Source organism: Bombyx mori, chromosome 10, assembly GCF_030269925.1.
Source record: "Bombyx mori chromosome 10, ASM3026992v2".
Lineage (NCBI taxonomy): Eukaryota > Metazoa > Arthropoda > Insecta > Lepidoptera > Bombycidae > Bombyx > Bombyx mori.
Genome location: NC_085116.1, coordinates 13,992,790 through 14,012,580, shown reverse-complemented (window position 1 = coordinate 14,012,580; position 19,791 = coordinate 13,992,790). Strand labels below are relative to the sequence as shown.

The 19,791-nt window shown below is 35.9% G+C and overlaps 1 protein-coding gene and 1 long non-coding RNA gene across 14 annotated transcripts in view; both read left to right on the top strand.

The window, feature by feature from the left end:
- Nucleotides 1-15,932, top strand: part of LOC134199554 (uncharacterized) — a 32,726-nt gene extending 16,794 nt beyond the window's left edge. The window contains exons 2-3 of the long non-coding RNA XR_009974099.1: nucleotides 11,331-11,404; nucleotides 15,646-15,932. This is a non-coding gene — a long non-coding RNA (uncharacterized LOC134199554). The remainder of the gene's footprint in view (nucleotides 1-11,330; nucleotides 11,405-15,645) is intronic.
- Nucleotides 1-19,791, top strand: part of LOC101741553 (rho GTPase-activating protein 21) — a 453,498-nt gene that overhangs the window by 258,374 nt on the left and 175,333 nt on the right. The gene's annotated exons all lie outside the window — the stretch shown is intronic.

Sequence of the window (19,791 nt, the reverse complement as noted above, 5' to 3'; positions counted from 1 at the left end):
CACACGCGTCCGAGCAACTACGAAGTGTAATTTCGTAATTAATCCGTCGCCTGATCGAAGTGACGAATCTAATAGAAGACGTCAAAAACTAATTAAATTGTTACAGCAAAATAAAAAGGTTCAGTAAGATAAATACGAGCATAAGATAGTACTACGATAATCATTATTGAATTTTCAGTATTATTGTGTCGAGGATCACTAGCACTTATAATTATTTTAGTTTTAAGTAATATTTGAAATGTAACATAATTTATTGATGGTAGGACGTCTTATGAGCCTGCACAGGTTCGTACCACCACCCTGCTATTTATACTACGAAGCAGCAATGCATTGCGGCTGATGGCCGGGACAAACGTTATACCGTAAAATGCACCGTAAGCACTTAACACCAGGAGGATCATGAGCTCGTTCACCCGTCTAAGCCATCCAAAATACACTACGTGTGCCTTTCCTCCTTTATTTACCCTACGCTACTGTTTTGGTCAAAAGCGAAACTTTCACTGCTGCGCCACATCGCCGATGTAGAATAGCCTTTATTTAGTACGGCGGCGAGACGATGGTGACTAATTTCACCAAGGCCAAAAGACGATCCATTATTATTTATTACCTTATGAAATAATTCAGGGCGGCCAGTGTCGGACCACCTTATTCACATGCCACAAAGTACATTTTGAAATAACACAGTCCGAATCGGAATCTCGTTGGGACCCTTAACTACGAGTGAGTCACAGAAGCGTATTAATGTGTCACTAAAAATAGAAGGTGCAATACAACATTTGTGTGCAAATAATGACAATTGCGTAGGGATATTTTTCTTTGTGTCCTTATATGTAGGTTTCTTTTAATATAATGAGTAAAGGACAAATCGATATTCAGGAGACAACAAAGGCTTAGTTCGAATTAAAAATGTACTTTATTGTCAAATAAATGTACAAGAACTTCAATACGATTATCTGAATTTGGAATTTTTATCATCATCTTCTAAATCAGAAGATAGAAGATTCTATATAAGTAGGTAACATTATGGTACCATTATAGCTAATCGTCAGTGGCTTATTTTTTTAAGCGTATTGTTATCGAAAGAAATATCAGATGAATAATATTGTATTACAAGTAGCATAATACCTATAGGAAGATGCCATGTCTTAAATACACTCAATACCTCAGTTTTCTTTACCACTTCTTATTCAGGACACTTAAAATATTAGATAATAAATAAAATAGAGAAATATCATGAATATATCTGGCGTTACAGATCTTGTAGCTAAGAATTCGCTGACCCGTTTTCACTCGTGTATGTCAGATGGTTCGTATAGAAGCATTACACCGCGTTGTGCTTCTATTTATAGGGTTGCACCATAGTATCTAAATGCGTAACTGAATTACGAAATAATTAAAACCGCTTTTACAGCTAACTATGGCTTTCTTATTGTCATTATATTATTGAGTACTTCAAATACTTGAAATAGAAGTAACTGAAACAAAACTGACCATAAAAATGAGAGATTAAATCGTAAAGGTACTTATAATTATGTTCACGAATCACGAAAACATAAGAGAATATTGAATTACCAAACTTAAATTATATCATAAACATTTTTTTTTTCTTAAACATTTCTTTTTGTATGTTGTTTTAAGCTTGGTAAAATCGTTCTGCCCGTCCTGTGCTGCTGAACTCATAAACCCCGACCTGAAATTTAGACTAAATCAGATAATACTTCCAATTATTTTTGAATCACACACAATAGTAATAATATAGTGGTGGTTGGACTTCTTGTGAGTCTCCAGTCTGCTTATTTCTGCCGTGAAGCAGTAATGCGTTTCGGTTTGAAGGGTGGGGCAGCCGTTGTAAACTATACATGAGACCTTAGAACTTATATCTCAAGGTGGGTGGTGCATTTACGTTGTAGATGTCTATGGGCTCCACTTAACTTAACGTGGGCTGTGAGCTCGTCCACCCATCTAAGCAATATAAAAAATTACGGGCCTTAGCTCCAACAGGATTTTTTATCTAATAGTAAATGTATATTTTACACCCTTCAGTATATTACGTCCCCACTCTATATCGAGTACACTCCAGAAACCATTGTTGCAAAATGTAGAGCCCCTTAAATGAAAGAGTTATTCAGAAAGTCTTTATACGAAAAGCTCGTGCTGTGAACTTTTGAAACTCTCCCATATAATGCTCGTTAATAATGAACTTAAATTGGATCGTTTTTTTGTTCCTTTATACGTTTGCAAGTGGCTCAAAGTCAACTAACTGTTAGTCGTGTTTTTGACACTGTCCGTATGTTAAGATGTAATAGCAACTATAATTAACCCACAGAGAGTTTCTCGCCGGATCTTCTCAGTGGGTCGCGTTTCCGATCCGGTGGTAGATTCTGCGAAGCACTGCTCTTGCTAGAGCCAATGTTAGCACCACTCCGATTTGAGCCCCGTGAGCTCACCTACTAGTTAAGGTTACACTGAAATAGCCTCTCAAGGCTATCAGCTTAGATAGGAAAAAAAGATGTGTGGTGTCGTGGGACACCGGAGAGGAACGAAGTTCCATATAAAAAAAAAAAAGAAATACGAGAAAAAAATCGCGTGATGAAATATCGCTGTGCAGAAAACAAGGCCTTATTCCACGGACTTTTTCTTACGGTTTTTACTACCACATTTTTTTCAGTTCGGTCGCGCAGCAAAATCCCTATCTCCTCCAAGCCTGACGTAAGGAACTTCGTTCCAAAAAATTCTAATGTAATAGAAACAATGTAAAGAAAAATGTCTCTCTTTGTTCTCATTCTTACGTCACACTCGATTCTTGCATAATATCCAAATAAAATTGTAAAACAGTATACCATTTCTAACACAAGCCATGTCTGTCACACAACATGTTCGAAAGTGCACCGTATATTGTAGGCACCCTGCAGTGTGTATAGGGCTACCACAACAACAAAAGAATTAATAAACTTTTCAATAGGTTTAATTATTATTTTTTAAGTCTTAATGATGTAACCACATAATATGCAGATGTTACATGATATGATGTTTAAGACGGGATGATCACAGGAATTCAATATCAAGAATTTGGAAGCTATTTAACTACCGAGTAAATAATTACAATGGTTAACATTATATCCTCAATTCGGATACCTTTTACATGCTGTAATAGACTTTACATGGGTGCAACTCGATCTCTTAAACAAAATCTTAGGGATCAGAACGCTTTTAATTTAATAATAAAAAAATCTACCATATTAAATATACTTTTGATTTTTTTGTTATTTTATGCTTTTTATCATGGCAACCCTAACACAAAGTCCCTTACAATGGGCCCTTGTATTCCCTTTTTGGTTCTAGTTACCTGCTGTGCCTCAGACGTGCAATATCAATAATAACTCTCAATGACAATAATTTGATTCTCAAGAAGAATGCCGCTAGGCAGAATCTTTTGTGAAGAATTTCACTTAACGGCTCGTAATTTAATTAGTTATGTACCCTCCGTTGAACATAGCTAAACAAATTCTCGTTTCCATTACCAGCAAAGGCACGCTTGATCCAATTTTTATACCCTTAATTAGAGCTAATAAAATGAATTACTTTAATTAGTATTGCATTATATTAGTATTATATGAATTATTATTAGTATTGCAACAGTGTCAACTCTCTAAACCAGACGGGATAAGTGACAATTAAAATTGAACGTAGTTGTAAAAAATACATAATTACTAATATATCCGTCGCTTTTGTATTGTTCTCTTTCTCTGTAAAGGAGTAATTTCTTTCTCATTAATTAATAATGATATAACGGTAAAACTTAAATATAATTGAACCTATCTATAATCATAATTTGGACATTATCAAAAATCCTTTTTGGCATTTTTAGAAATAATTTTACCTTCCAAATCACTATCGAAGGTCAAGTAATCCACTAGTCAATGATAGTGACAATTAGAAATTCTACTCAAATTAGACTTTCATGGCTACCCTAGCTAACGTTAAGATCAGCAGAACATGGGTGTCGTACACTACATTCTGATGCAAGTCACCTGCTGTGCTGTGGTTTGCAATCTGACTAATGTTAGTTAATTCCATTTTTTATTTCAATGTTTTCGCATCCACCAGCATTATTATTATTCGTAGAAATTGTTTATTATCATTTACCTCTTTTTTCTAAGGACATAAGTAATACACACACGATCAAGGTGCATACATAAATGAACGTCATATAATCAAATAAAACGTAAATACGTAAATTTTTTCCTCTAACAATTCGCCGGGAGCCTTAGAGGCTATTACAACTACGCCTGGAGGGGTAGGTGAGCTTACGGGCTCAACTTGAGAGAGATTGCTAACACTGGCCCTACCAAGAGCAGTGCTTCGCAGAATCTACCACCGGGTTCGAATCAAACTCTTCTGTCGACGACGACGGTGACCGGTGCTTGAGAGCATACAAAAGTTAATGATTAGCATATCGAAAAAACTGCATGGGTAGGTTTGGGCAAAAACAGCATTGGGCCTATCATGCCCCATTCTGCCTCCCGGATTGAAAGATGCTATAGCCGTTATGCAGTACATTTGAGATTCCGACCTCGTGTTTCAAGTAGGGGGCGATATTTACAGAGGACTCAGGTAACCGCGTAACATCAGATGGGCCATGAGCTCGTTCGTCCATCAATGCAATAAAATAAAACCAGTATACAAGCACCGCACAGTCTAAATTATGGAACTTCTGATTCGGAATCGTTCGGAAAAAAACAGGAAAAATTAATTATTTAGGCTATTCATTATGTAAATCGTAATATATGCCCTTCACACAAAACCGGTGCTTATTTTGTAACCGATTATCACTTGGCAATAGAATTCTTGTTATTGCGAGTATTTTATTCTAAATCGATGTTATTCTCTTGAGTTTTTTTCGAGTCGCGGTCCTATTTAAATTATTTTAAGTTTAATTTCGCATATCTTATGTTCGTTTTAATAAATTAGTCTTGTTTGCCGCAAAATTTCGCAAACTACCGTATAATAATAATAATAAATATATGTATAATCGTATCACACGAACAAGGTTAAAGAACTATTATAAAAAAAATATATATATATAATGTATTTCCCCATGGCCACCCTATCGCCGACAGCTATAGCTTAGCTTCACCCTCCTCTTTGTTCCTGGTCACCTGCTGTGCAATGAGTCGCGCTGAGAACACCGTCCATGATATATTCCGCCGAGTTGCCGAGGTGCGAACCACGTTAAACATTCAAGTATGTATTTATTGCAGTCCCTTTTTTACGTTATCCGATATACAACGATTCTTTTTTGTACTGCGAACAACTTCAAGGACATTTGATGTGATTGTCGCATAAAAATGCACACTGGTACATCTATATCTTAATACGTGGAGCAAAGACTTTGTACCCCTTTTTACGAAAATTGCGCGGATGGAGGAGTATGAAATTTCCCACACTTATAGAGAATATAGAGAAGGAGTGCAGAATGATAATATTTTTTTAAATTATGCATAAAAAATACTGTAAATCAATAAAAAAAACATTACACACACTACCATGTATTTGAAACACTCACACGCATGCATACTATTTGTTTATTGTCAAACTTTTCTTAATGCTTATAGTATGTGGTCAAATTGAGAATAGATTAAATATTGTTTGTCTTTATTAATATTTGTCAAAAGTGTAGTCTTGGTGAAATCTGTGATTAAAGAAGTATAATAAATAGTCTTTGACAATCGAATCATAATAGTGTAGGTACAAACTTATAATTTCAATTAATTATAGTCGAATTTCGACACGTAACAGACATGGCGTGGATAGAAGAATCCTGTAAGCTATCAGTGAATATGTAGGGGAAACATTGGTAAGAATAATACCGTTTTCTCAGTGACGTTCGAGGGTATTGAAATGACAACTCAACTTTCCCAGATTATTTCCATTCCAAACCGTGAGCATTATAAAATGTAGCCTAAAAGATATCTGTACTGATTCTCGTAAGAACTGACAGTCTGATAAATGAAAATACTTTAAAAGCATTACATATGAAAGTTTTAATATAAGATTCATATGGAATTGATGAAATAAAATGAGAGGGTATGTAATTATTGATGGCCGAAACCGAACCGACAATGTTATTGTCCTGCCGACTCAGCAATGTATTCGCTCGTAAAATATTGAGATACTTTTAGCGAAATAAGTATTTTGATTGTAAATTAGGCACTATCGAAAAGAATTGTTTTTTTTTATTGTATAGAGGAGTGAATAATCCACGGCCCATGGTTAAGTAGTTACTCACTTTGATATATGAGCCTCAATTGTGTAGTGTAAAGGCTAAATCACCTTTTAAACCCATCATTATTACTTTGCAGCAGAAATAGGCAGGGCAGTTTGTACCTTATCGTGCGAATGAACAACCCTCCCTTACATATTGAGTATTCGCATTTTATCTCTTCGATTTTACATTCTGTATTCAATAATCTGGAATCTTTAATGCGTTTCGGTTTGAAGGGCGGGGCAGCCGTTGTAACTGTACTGAGATCTTAGAACTTATATCTCAAGGTGGGTGGCGCATTTACGTTGTAGATGTCTATGGGCTCCAGTAGCCACTTAACACCAGGTGGGCTGTGTGTGAGCCCATCCACCCATCTAAGCAATTAAAAAAAAGATGTGTGGTGTCGTGGGACACCGGATAGGAAAGAAGTTCCATATTAAAAAAAAAAAATACGAGACAAAAAATCGCGCGGTGAAATATCGCTGTGCGGAAAACAAGGCCTTATTCCACGAACTTTTTCTTACGGTTTTTACTATCACATTTTTTTAGTTCGGTCGCGCAGCAAAATCCCTAGCTCCTCCAAGCATGCCGTAAGGAACTTCGTTCCAAAAAAAAAAAATTCAAGGCAAGGTATGGTAATACCACTATAAGGTTTACGAATGAAAACACGAATTCACCTTGTCCTCTCTTCGCTTCCACAATTGACCAATGACGTCAATGTGCTTCTAATCTCGTTTGCGAGATTACCGAAACATGTACGTCCTCAAACGCTAAAAGGTTTATTTATAGTGTTTTCATATTAACATATTGTATTGTGCAATGTGTTTTCACTTGTTTCCGTGTAATTTAATGTATCCACATTGCTTGCGTAACTTTTATCGATGCGCTAAATGAAAATTGGAGAGTATTCCTACTGAATCCCCCTCGTACTAAAAGCTAATGCGAACACAAAAAATGTGTAAATGTCAATAAAATATTGTACGTGGCAGCTCAAGATGTATTTTTTTTTTTTTTTAAATTGAATTTCATTATTATTAATAATCATTAATGAATAGCTATTCATTCTTATATTATTTTTTCTAGTTATTGAATTATTTTTTCTAGTTATTAAATTACAATATAAAACGAATAAACACAATAAAGAATAACTTAACATAATTTTTAAGTACTTTAAAAAAAAAAAAGAGGCTAAAATTCGAAAAACTTTTTTGAATTCAACGTTGTTGTTTTTTTTTCTTTTTATTATTTTACTGCGCACAAGGTTCGTTTACCCGGACCCTTGTGTGCGATATGCACCCTCGCTAAAGTCGGACGCATTCAAGAGCCAACTCCCCGAGATAAAACTCCCGTGCACAAAGACTCGAGTGGTGGAAGCGCGTGCGATTCTGTTCTAAAAATGGAATATGCATTTTTCATCAACGAGCGATGCTACGTGGTGCGGATTTCGAATTAGTATGGATATTCTGTGAGGCTTCCTTCTCTATGATCCCCACTATTTGTTGAATGACTTTTTTCTTCGTAAATAATCAGAAGACCAGAATACAGGCTCAATTCGTCTTAGTTTTTTAGTAGTGGTAGGACCTCTTGTGAGTCCGCACGGGTAGGTACCACCACTCCGCCTATTTCTACCGTGAAGCAGTAATGCGTTTCGGTTTGGGGGCAGCCGTTGTAACTATACTGAGACCTTAGAACTTATATCTCAAGGTGGGTGGCACATTTACGTTGTAGATGTCTATGGGTTCCAGTAACCACTTAACACCAGGTGGGCTGTGAGCTCGTCTACCCATCTAAGCAATAAAAAAAAAAAGTGTGTGTGTCCGCTCCGACGCACGACTGGAGTTTACTGGATATAAAAAATTAAACGAAACAATACGAGAAATAGTTCTATATTACGACAACACGATACACTACAGATTATTAACAAATTAACGAGACACAAAACAAACGACTAACAAATATATGAAAATACAATAATGAGAGAAACGCGCGATCAGTACGAGGCTTTGTGGCGGACTGCCGGCGCAGCAGCCCGGCGTCACCTGCGATAACGCGGCCGCGCGTTGGCTCCTGATTGGCGCGCGCACGCATCACGCAATCAGGAGCCAATCAGGCGCATAACGCATTTCGTGTGACATGCTAGTACGATTTTGGTCCCCATAATTTTCATACCCCGGGCCTATATATGTAAATCGATTCTAAAGGAGTAAACTCCAAAAATTTTTTTTAGTAGGTATTTAAAGTCAATTAGTTTCGCTATTAGACCTGAATTATCGATATACACGTCGGACGTACATTAGTGACTTTATGTAGTAGACATTGTAGCAAATCTTTGCAAAGGCGTCTTGCACGTTTCCGTTCTACTTATGCACACACACACACACACTTACACATTACAAACGACTAATGAATTCACTTCGTATACGGCTTCCAGATGAACAGATATGCACTTCCGTGACCGTTGGTGCAAACGAAATACATAAAGAATCTTTATTGGTACATTACATTGGTACATTATTGTTTATTAATGAATTTTCGTAATTGCTGGCGACTTACGTGTTATTCACAATGTGGTTTAAGATACCGTCTATTTTTCTATTATTCCTTGACCTTCACCCTTTATTTTACATTAAACGAACAAATAGCATGTTGAGGTCTGTTTGTATTGTAATTTATAGAATAACAAAAAATATAACACGAAATTAATCCGAAAAAATGGTTGTGTTTGAGATTGTCCCACTCTCAATTTTTAACTCCGTGAACTTAACGAATAACTTCAATATTACTATGAGCGGGAATCGACTTCGGCATCTCGGTAGGGTTACACCTGGTTACCAACCACAAAACAAGATGAGCGAATATTAACTTTGACGCTCACTCACATCGTTGAAGCCAACTCAGCCCTAATAAGATTCACGTTCACAATACCTTGATAGTAGAGATGTGAGATCTGTTGCATGTATTATATTATCACACTATGGTATAGTGAAGATGACAATCAAAATCTTCCTCCATCGGTGTCAAACATAGACTTTTGGGCGGGAACGCGAGGAGTGAAGTTGTGTGATTTGTTTTATTTGGTCTATTTAGTGTTACTTCAGGTTTAAATGTGTAATAACGGTGATTTATTAACAGCTTAGTATCTGTGAAAGTGCACAAATGTGAGAAAATGAAAAAAAGCCGCTGGACGTAACTTCTTGGGATCCTCCAAAAAGTCCACTGAAAAAATCTCAGTAAATCACCACCATTTTACTGAGATTATATTTCATCCCATATTATCTCATCTCATTTCATTTGGTTTCATCCCAGTTGATTAATATCTCAAATTAATCATCTTCACTTCATTTCATCATTTTTCATAAAAATAAGAATATCAAATAAAATAAGACATGAATTAAATGTCTTAGTTACCAGGACATAAAAAAAAAAAAAAAAAACCTCCATTGCTGTCAAATATCATGTTTCTTTTTTCGTTTTACCTGTAAAAAAAATTTGAATTGCAAATGGTATAGACAAGTCTGCCAGGCCTGTTGCACGTAGCTGACTTCCGGCGCCGTATGAGCCTCAGGCGGACACTGGGTGGTTCCCACGCTGGTCCTGTGGAAACGCCGTATCACCACCGGTGCCTTGTATCTTCCATTCTTTGTATTTTGTTATATGGTTGTAATAAAACCTTATTACACACCCAAACCTTAATTGTACATATAGTCTAACAGTCCATGAAAATGCTTTTATGATTTAGTTTCGTATTTCAAAATGCATTATAGAAAAAATGTTTCCAATGCTTTATGAATGTACTGTGAATAAATGCGAAAATAAATCGTAAATAAATGCTCGACGAACTTCTCCAATTTCTAAAGCAAAAGCACACACTTCGGTTCGGATTTTATAAAAAATTAATTAATCCAAAATCTGTTATTCATTTCAAATTGCTATATATGAGTCGTCTATTATCAAAGGTGGCAATCTGTGCATTTGGACAAAAAAATGTTATTGATATGTCAATACAGATTGATTTGAATATAATCGTCTTCTTCAAAGAATACGGTTCAAAACCTGCATTAAATAAAGGTTAATAGTTATCCTGTTATTTATCTAAGATGTCGTTCCGAAGAGTTTTGTGACTGCCAATGGAATACAAAGTCAATAATTCGTTTTTCTGATTTACCAATAATTTTCCAAAAGTCACATTGCCGGCTTTGATAATAGTCGACTCATATATGAAACATTAACAATTTATATTTTAATTAAACATTACCAAGAGCACATTTAAACAAAGTTTAAAATTGAAACTGCTATCTTATTGAACTGTGGCGATATACGAATGACACATCGAAAAGTGAAATTAAATTGCAAAATAAAGGATGTCATTGAGCCAAAACGGAAATCGATTACATGCGAAAGGAAACCGACCAATTTATAACTGCTTACGGCTTAAATAAAAACTATTTCAAAATAATAAATCTATTCTCGAGCCTTGTTTGCAAACGAATAGTTTTTATTTAGTAGTATGTTATTGTTATCTAATATTCTAATTTTAATGTGTTGAGTTATTTTTTAGGTTAGTTTTCCCGCCATTCTCACCCGCCAAAATTATCTTATGTAGCCAGGATAAAAAAAAGAGAGGCAATGAAACCCAATAAAAAGCAGATTTGTGTTGAATCTCATAACAAAGACGATAGATGGTTGGAGTTTAATTTATATTTTTTTTAAATGGGACAAAATATGTCACTTAGCCAAAGACAGATTTACAGTTCCAAATAGATTATCAAGACATACTTCAAACCATACTAGCGCTGGTTGTTTGGGCCTAAAAAAGTAATAATTCATCCTTTCGATTCCTGCCGCTTAATACATGGGCTCCGTAACCACATGGTACTAGACAAGCTCATCAACTCAGATAGGGCAATAATAAAATGAGTTTTTGTTTTTTATATCTACCGGTTTTCTGGATAAAAACAAAAATTCACAATTTTTTTAAACATCGATTAAAATATATACAGATTCTGGCAAAATATTATAGTGTCATAGATTAAAATTCTAATTTGTGCATTTTCTTTTGTTTCAGGTAAACACCAAGAATTATGTTTTTTTTTTAAATCAAACTGCTATGCATCAGCAACGGCATCAAGTGAGATGAAGGTGATAATAGCATTTAAATAACGTGAAAAGCCGATTAGATCAGAATCAGATTTTTTTATTTCTGTTTTAACTGGTTAGTCGTATTGTGGGCACAGGCATCTTGTATCATAATGCCGCTAAGCTGCCTTGCGTTCCAATTTCAATGGCTGTTCTGTCCTTATTAAAAGGAGTAGCAAAAAATATACCTATTTCCATAAACATTTCCACAGCAGTGTACTTTTATTACTGAAGTTGGATAGTTATCCTGGCCTAGTGAAGGTTAAGTAGTTGCCGGAGCCCATTGACTTATGACAAGTCTAAATCTCAATCAGTTTGAAAATCAGCTCTCCCAATGTTCAAGCTGAAACTCATGACTAATTCTGCAGAAATACTTTACGTTCTAAGAGTGATGATATAAATCGGATACCATTTTAAAATATTAGAAGCTAAATGCAACGTTCATTCGATCATCAGCAGACGTCTAAAGTGTACTGGAGCCTCGGTAATTGGCGTGTAAACAAACAAAAAGAACAAATGTTTTTATTTAAACATTAGCCGTTTTTTTTTGTGGCGCCACGTTCTGAGATCACAGAACCGACCTAAAACAAATGAAATCATTGTTATTTTGCGAATATTGGCTGTGATCTGTCCGTTTCATAACAAATCGTTTTGATCGAGCGATCGTTTTCGAAAAGTTTTCGTTAGATTCAAATTTGTATTCGCTTCTAAGAACATTCGGTACATTTAATAATTCTCATCTATTCGTAATGTTTTTGGGATATTGGTATCGATAAAAGAATATTCCAGTCTTTTCAAACACAAACAATTTGCGTTCGATATTACAAATTTAGAAATATGAATATGCTTTTTAAGTATGGCAATTGGTTTGTTGCCAGATGCCAAAAAATGATAAGAAGCGAAATGTCATGAGTTTGATTAATTTGAGACTTTAAGCAATTGGGATGAAATTAAATAAAACGAAATGAGATAAAGGCTCAGTAAAATGACCCCGAGATTTTTTCAGTGGACTCTTCGAGAGCCCCAGAATCTACGTCCAGCTGCTATGAAACATTTTCGCATATTTGTGAACCTTTACAGATGCTAAACAGTTAATAAATCAATATTATTACACATTTATACGTTAAGAAACACTAAGTTAACAAATTCAAACAATACACACACAACTTCGCTCCTCGCGTTCCCGCCAAAAAGGTCATTGCCTATTTTTTAATACCAATATGTCAACGGTTGCATGACTGAGCAGTCCGAACAGCGAATGACAACATAACGCAATAAAACCTACGATAAATTAGTGCACCAATCAATTCTCTGTCACACAACAAATCGGGATATTTACCGAAGACATCGCGTCGTCCCGTCTGCTCTATATTTAACCCTTCAATTTCAAAATTCTCATAATAATTTATGTATGTTACTGTTTGTTTACACGGACACCACGTGGCTAGGGCAACGAACTCAGTTTTTTTAAATAATAAATTCTTTGAATGCGTGAAGCCGCCTAGCCGTATCAAAGTATTAAAATAAAATTCGTGCTAAGACTAAATGATTGCTTTTTATATGTTTAAATTTTATCCTTGGTGGTTTTCTTACTTCCTTTTTTTGTTCGATCAATTTTGAGATTGTTTTGAAATTTTAAACCGAGATAGAGGTAGGTGGCGGCATATACGTTGTAGATGTCTATGGGCTCCAGTAAACACTTTACATCATGTGGGACGTGAGCTCGTGCACTCACCTGAGCAATAAAAAAACCAAATATGACGTCACGCTTATAAACTAGGGCTAAAAAGCATTAAAGATGTCAGGCTGTATCTTACGAATATTTAAATTGATCAGCTACTGATCTCCGGTAGTCGTTCTTTTACGAGAATATTCGTTATTCAAAGTTAATTTTGTAGGCAAGCCAGAAATGTGATACTATAAATAAACTCCGGTCAAACATACTTCTATTTTCCATGTTTCTATGATGCTAAAACTAATAATATCGTATAGTTTAAAGGCCCGTCAAGAAGCCGTCGAGCCACTGTCCACGCACTACTTTCTACCTAATGGATATTTCCAACTTGTCAAACGCGATATCCTCGTCGACCTTATTCCTTTGACGCATAACCAATAAGTCGGATGTCGAATTCTGACGATCGAGAATCAACTTTAAGCCGTGCTGGATAGAGATTGTAATAATTCGTTTCGGTTCACTGAAATTTAGACCATATTGTTTTGAAAAGACGATTAGTAGTAGGCCCTCTGGCACTGGTTTTGCTTCACGCGGTGTTAATAGAGAAGTAATGTTATGTAATTATTATTTGATACATCGACGTAATTGTTAATCGTAATAGACGTTTTGAGATCAGCGGAACTAAAACTGGTTAAAGTTCAGAATTCAGGATCATAATAGAATAATTAAATTGAACGATTTCTTTCGAAACAATTTAGTTTTCGGGTTTCATGTGAAGTTTATGTGAAGTCGTCGTGGCCTAATGGATAAGACGTCCGGTGCATTTGTGTTGAGCGATGCACCGATGTTCGAATCTCAGGCGGATACCAATTTTTCTAATGAAATACGTACTCAACAAATGTTCACGATTGACTTCCACGGTGAAGGAATAACATCGTGTAATTACTGGTGGTAGGACCTCTTGTGAGTCCGCGCGGGTGGGTACCACCGCCCTGCCTATTTCTGCCGTGAAGCAGTAATGCGTTTCGGTTTGAAGGGTGGGGCAGCCGTTGCAACTATACTGAGACCTTAGAACTTGTATCTCAAGATGAGTGGCGCGTTTACGTTGTAGATGTCTATGGATTCCAGTAACCACTTAACATCAGGTGGGTTGTGAGATCGTCCACCCATCAAAGCAATAAAAAAAAACACAATACACAAAAAACATTTTCTTAACTTCACTTAATCATGGGTGTTGTATTCACATATATTTATTTTAGAAGGAATATACTTAACTTAAATGCGCATCTGCCGCTTTCCATCTTTAATCCTATCTTCATACCTTAACAAAAAAATTGTAAATCGACATGCTTTAACAAAAACCGACTTCAAATAGAAAAAAAAAGATATTCCAAAACAAATTAATACACACTAAAAACAATTATCATCGAAATCGGTTGTCGTGATATTGAGTTATTCATCTATTTTTCGCGCACGTACTTAATGCAAATTTAAGACTTAAATGGTTTTCTCATGGATACCATTATTAGAACTGAACTAAATTAAAATGTGACCACACGGATAGCGTTGGCTTTCTAATAAAAAAAGAATCATCAAAATCGATTCACCCAGTCAAAAGTTATGAGGTAACAAACGTAAAAAAAAAATACATACAGTAGAATTGAGAACCTCCTCCTTTTTTCAAGTCGGCTAACAAATACTCGCATTTGAACATATACACTTCTCATGGAATTAAATTCCACAGAATCTCACATTACAATCATTAATTTATCGAAAACAGTAACGACAGATTGTAATTTACCGGACAATTGTAAGTAGGGCCATTAAAAAGTTTTTAACTGTTTTCACATGCGGTTGCAACATCCCCCGGCGGCGCGGCGGTCAGACATCATCATTCTTCTATTGTCACCTGTCCTCACAATGCACAAAATTACAAGCGTTCATATTGTCATCGGAAAATACGTTTTAAGGCAGTGACTTTAAAGTGAAGATTCAATTGCACTTTCGTATTATTTGTAACCGTCGAAATAACCTGTTGTAGGGCCATTGAAAAATGAACTCTGTTGTTATTGGATTTACGCGGAAATACCTCTGTGGTTGTCATTTGTTTTAATGACAACTGTTAGGGACACGCTTGCAGGTGTCGTAGTGTGTTGTTAATGTAATTGTTCCCTAAATTGCAGGCTCTAGTCGTGTGTGTTGATCAATTTCGAAATATAGAATGAAATATTTTGTTTTTATTGCCCTTGTAGGCAGACGAGCATACGGCCCACCTGATGCTGAGTGGTTACCGGCGCCCATGGACTTCAGCAATGCCAGGGGCAAAGCCAAGCCGCCGCCTACCGATTAATACTCTCCACAAGCCTCTTCTAAAGAAGGACATGTCATAGCGCTCGGGAAACACCGTGGAGGGGAGCTCATTCCATAGTCGGATGGTGTGTGGCAAAAAAGACCTCTGGAAACGCACTGTCGATGAACGCATCTATATCATTGTATAGCTATTGTTATACAGTGGGAAAACGTGAATTAGTAAATTTTTGTTCTTACTTTCATACGTATTTTATTACAGAAGAATGTGTGCTCGCGAATTTTACACGCATTGTAAGAGTTTCGAAGCTTACCCACATAATACGCCAAGAAAAATCAGAACGAAATTAGTGTAGCCATTGTGATTTCAAAGTGAAGAAACGCACCGATGAACGGATAAAGAAATCTTACTCTCAATAAGACTCTTTAAGAAATAACTCAACGAAATAATTACTTAATTGTTGTTTACTGAAAACAAACTGAAGAGGTTTTACTTTTTTTATATTCAAGAAATAAGAATTAAAAATGAATACATCTTTAGAAAATAAAGGTGGGGTTATTATTAAACATTTCCCTAGGTCCTGTCGTGGTAGCTGTCAATCAAACATCAGCGGACATTCTTAGCGGACATTCTTATAGACCCATATGGCTGTCACTAATCTGTTGGTCACGTTGTTACTTGACTAATCCTTTTAACATGCGAGTGCGGTATGTCTCTAATACCTAGGAAGAATATTTGTGACAAATATCGACGGTTGAAAGGCTGTTTGGTTTAAGCGACATTTCCCTCAATACGCGACATTTATCTTTGCAATTAAATGTACGTTGATATTAGCTGACCCAACAAACTTCGTAGTGCCTCAATCAATAAATAAAATACCTAAACTTTTGTATAAAATAAACTTAGAACAAACAAAAGGAATCCGTCCGACGGGGGACGCATCAAAGGAAAAACAAAATTGTTTGTTTTTATATAATTCCGAGCCTTTTCATATTTATCTACCTTTTAAACCTTCTCTGGACTTCCACGAATAATTCAAGACCAAAATTAGCCAAATCGGTCCAGCCGTTCTCGGGTTTTAGCGAGACTAACGAACAGCAATTCTTCTTTTTTTTATTTGATTATAGCATCAACAATTCGATATTTTTAATTGAACATCAATTATGTTTACTCCCTTCAAATAGCTGAACAAGTTTTTTTGTCATGATATTTTTTTCAAATCTGAAGCTTTAAGTGGTTCTGCAGTAAAGATGCAGAAATGTCGTTTTAACCAAATAGGCTCTTACCCGTCGATATGTATATAAGAGGTACACTTTCTTGATCTTCAATTTCACATATGCTTTACATAATTACATCTTAATTAGAGACCATTCTGCAACAATACAGGGTGTAGCGGAACTATTCCCAATGCAGAAACGATCATTAATTACTAAGCCAAGCTAAACAGAAACAGTTGCCTCTCGTGGGTTCTCGTCACGATCGATTGCTCTTAAAAAAGAGACAAATTTTAGAATAAGCTTTCTTAGTGTTGCTTAGTGTAAGAAACACCCCCCGTATTTCGACTGAAGTTCACGAACTTTTCTATAAACCACTGTGGAATTGAAAACAGAGCAAGATAAAAATAGAGGTGACACTCCAAAAATGTTTTTTTTTTCTTCCCTGCCTAAGCTGATAGCCCTAGGGGCTATTTCAGCGTAATCGTGGCTAGTAGGTGAGCTCACGGGGCTCAAACCTGATGACGTTGCTAATACGAACCCTAGCAAGAGTCGTGCTTCGTAGAATCTACCACCGGATCGGAAACGCGACCCACTGAGAAGATCCGGCGAGAAACTCAGTGGGCTGTGTCTGAGAGTTAATTTACTCATCGAGCCCTTCGTCGCAAGCGACGGGTTCGACGAGAACGGTGACCGGTGCTTGAAGTACCTAAAAGCACCGTTAGTGGATCGGGAGGATCCGAGATGACGTGTTTTGGGCGACGTCGACTGCTTTCCATTCTGTCCGCAGGATCGGGAATGCCAAAAATGTAAAAAGAGAAATAAAAATAGCTTCGCATAATTAGGTTATTCTTGGATAGTTTTAAAGTTGATATGAAAGCTGTCAAGCGAATTTGCTACTGAAGTCAATAGTGAGATATACGTTTCCAGAGTAAAAAGTGTGTCTCCAACTACAGGACCGAAAATTCTGAAAAATAATCGATTTTAAAGCCTAAATGGTTTTAATGAGGTCTTTTTTTTGTAATATCATTTTTTTATGTAATTTCAGTTTAGAACGTGAAGTCAAGCCACGAAAAATAAATTAATTTATCGCTTATTGCAATTAGGAGTCTATTCGTTCGTGAATTTTAAAATGCGCGGTTTTTTAGAACTTTAGAACCTCTTTAGAAGAGTGTGTGGTCTAAGCACCCCACCTGCTTCAGTGGTTGCCGGGAAAGGGGCATCGCCGAAGCACGAAAGAACATTCTCGGAGTTTTTGAGCAGAAAAATACGATCGCCAGCCGCATTAGGTGTGTGTTGTATGAGCGTATATGTTGTTGTTTTTAAAATACAAATTAGTACCGACAGAACTATGAAAGCCATAAAAATTCAAGTTGTTGTATGTATATCACACGTCATGACCGTATTTTTGTCTGTTGTAATCGGTTACACACGGATGGAACGTAAAGCCAACTTTTGCTGTAACAAAATCTATACGTATAAATAAAATTGAAGTGTCTTTTTCTAATATTAAAATAACCGCTTTTTACTACATGCATATACTTACGGGACAAAATATATTTTTTTACAATTTTTGTCTGTCTGTTTGTTCCGGCTAGTCTCTGGAACGGTTGGACCGAATTATACGGGACTTTCACTGGCTGATAGCTGATATAATAAGGAGTAATATAAGCTTCTTCTATTCTACAAAAAATCTTAAATTGTTGTTATATATAAAGTAATTTTTTGTTAAATTCCACGCGGACGAAGTCGCGAGGACAGCTAGTTTAAAATACAAATAACGCAGTAACATATTTTAAAATAGTATGTTGTAACATCATAAAATAGGACACTATGTTTGCCAGAGATTGTATCTGAGGTATCTGATTCAGAATTCGTAAATTGTTTTTATAATGGGTAAAATTTAACCAGCTCTGAAAGAAATATAGAACATACATTAATAGTTTTAAGGTTAAATCTAGAGTAGATAAACTTTTGACAATTGTTTAATGTTACTACAAGTCACGCACGACTTAACTAAAAGATCCATTAGTATTATGAGCTTGAATGATATATTTTACTTGTTTTTAAATGTATAAGTTTTTTTTTTTAATATTAGTTAAGGAAAAAAATACTCGCCTAACCAAAGGACACTGTGTTCAATACACGAAACGAACCTTGAAATAGCATAACAAAAACATCGATAAAAACTTAAGGGCACTTAACCAAAAACATCATTAGAATTCATTAAGTTTTTTATTGGCGATCTCTTCCTACCAGCGAGATAAATGGCGATGGTGATAGATATCATGAATCATGGTGGTGCGTGTCAATGAACTTTTACCATTGTGTCGAAATTGAAGACTTGTTGTGCCTTTAATGCCGTGTGATGATAGTTTTTGTTCGTCGTTCGAAATATCAATGTGTATTTTTATGTAGATTATATGTTTACGACTCGAATATTGTAATTGTAGATTTTCAACGTGAGTGCGGCCTAGATAAATATTTCATATCATAAAACTGTGCTAAGGATGACTTGTTTGAGAATGTATCAATTAAACGCATAAATTGTATGTTTGCCTCCAGATAGTATTCTAATATTGTAGGTACCTACGTTGTAAGATTTAGAAAACAAAATTAGGAAAAACTCATAGAGAAATCTATGGGTCGGAACCCGAAGAGGATCGTTGATAGTTCTGATCAAATTGACACGAAAATCACTATCGCGCTTCACTGCTCCACTTACAAACTGACACTGACCACTGACACTGACTCCAAAGGTGGTGGTATTTCGAAAGAACGTCCAAAAACGCATGGGCCAGTTCATCACGACGCATAGTATTGAGCGAGGCGCTTATGAAGAACTGGCGACCCGCCCTCGCTTCGCTTCGGAAACTGTAATTTATTATTGATTTCTCGACTATTTAATCAGTGTTTTATACATATAAACCTTCCTCTTCAATCAATCTATCTATTTAAAAAAACCGCAACAAAATCCGTTGCGTAGTTTTAAATATTTAAGCATACATAGGGACAGACAGATATAGGTACAGAGAAAGCGACTTTGTTTTATGCTATGTAGTGATGAAAAGGAAACCGTATAAATAGCTCGAGAAATTGTGACCACGTATCGTATAATATCGCATAATTCGCAATATGCAACGAATATTTTAGGGAGCCATGGATTCGCCGAGCGTTTGCCGGGTCTGTCGAG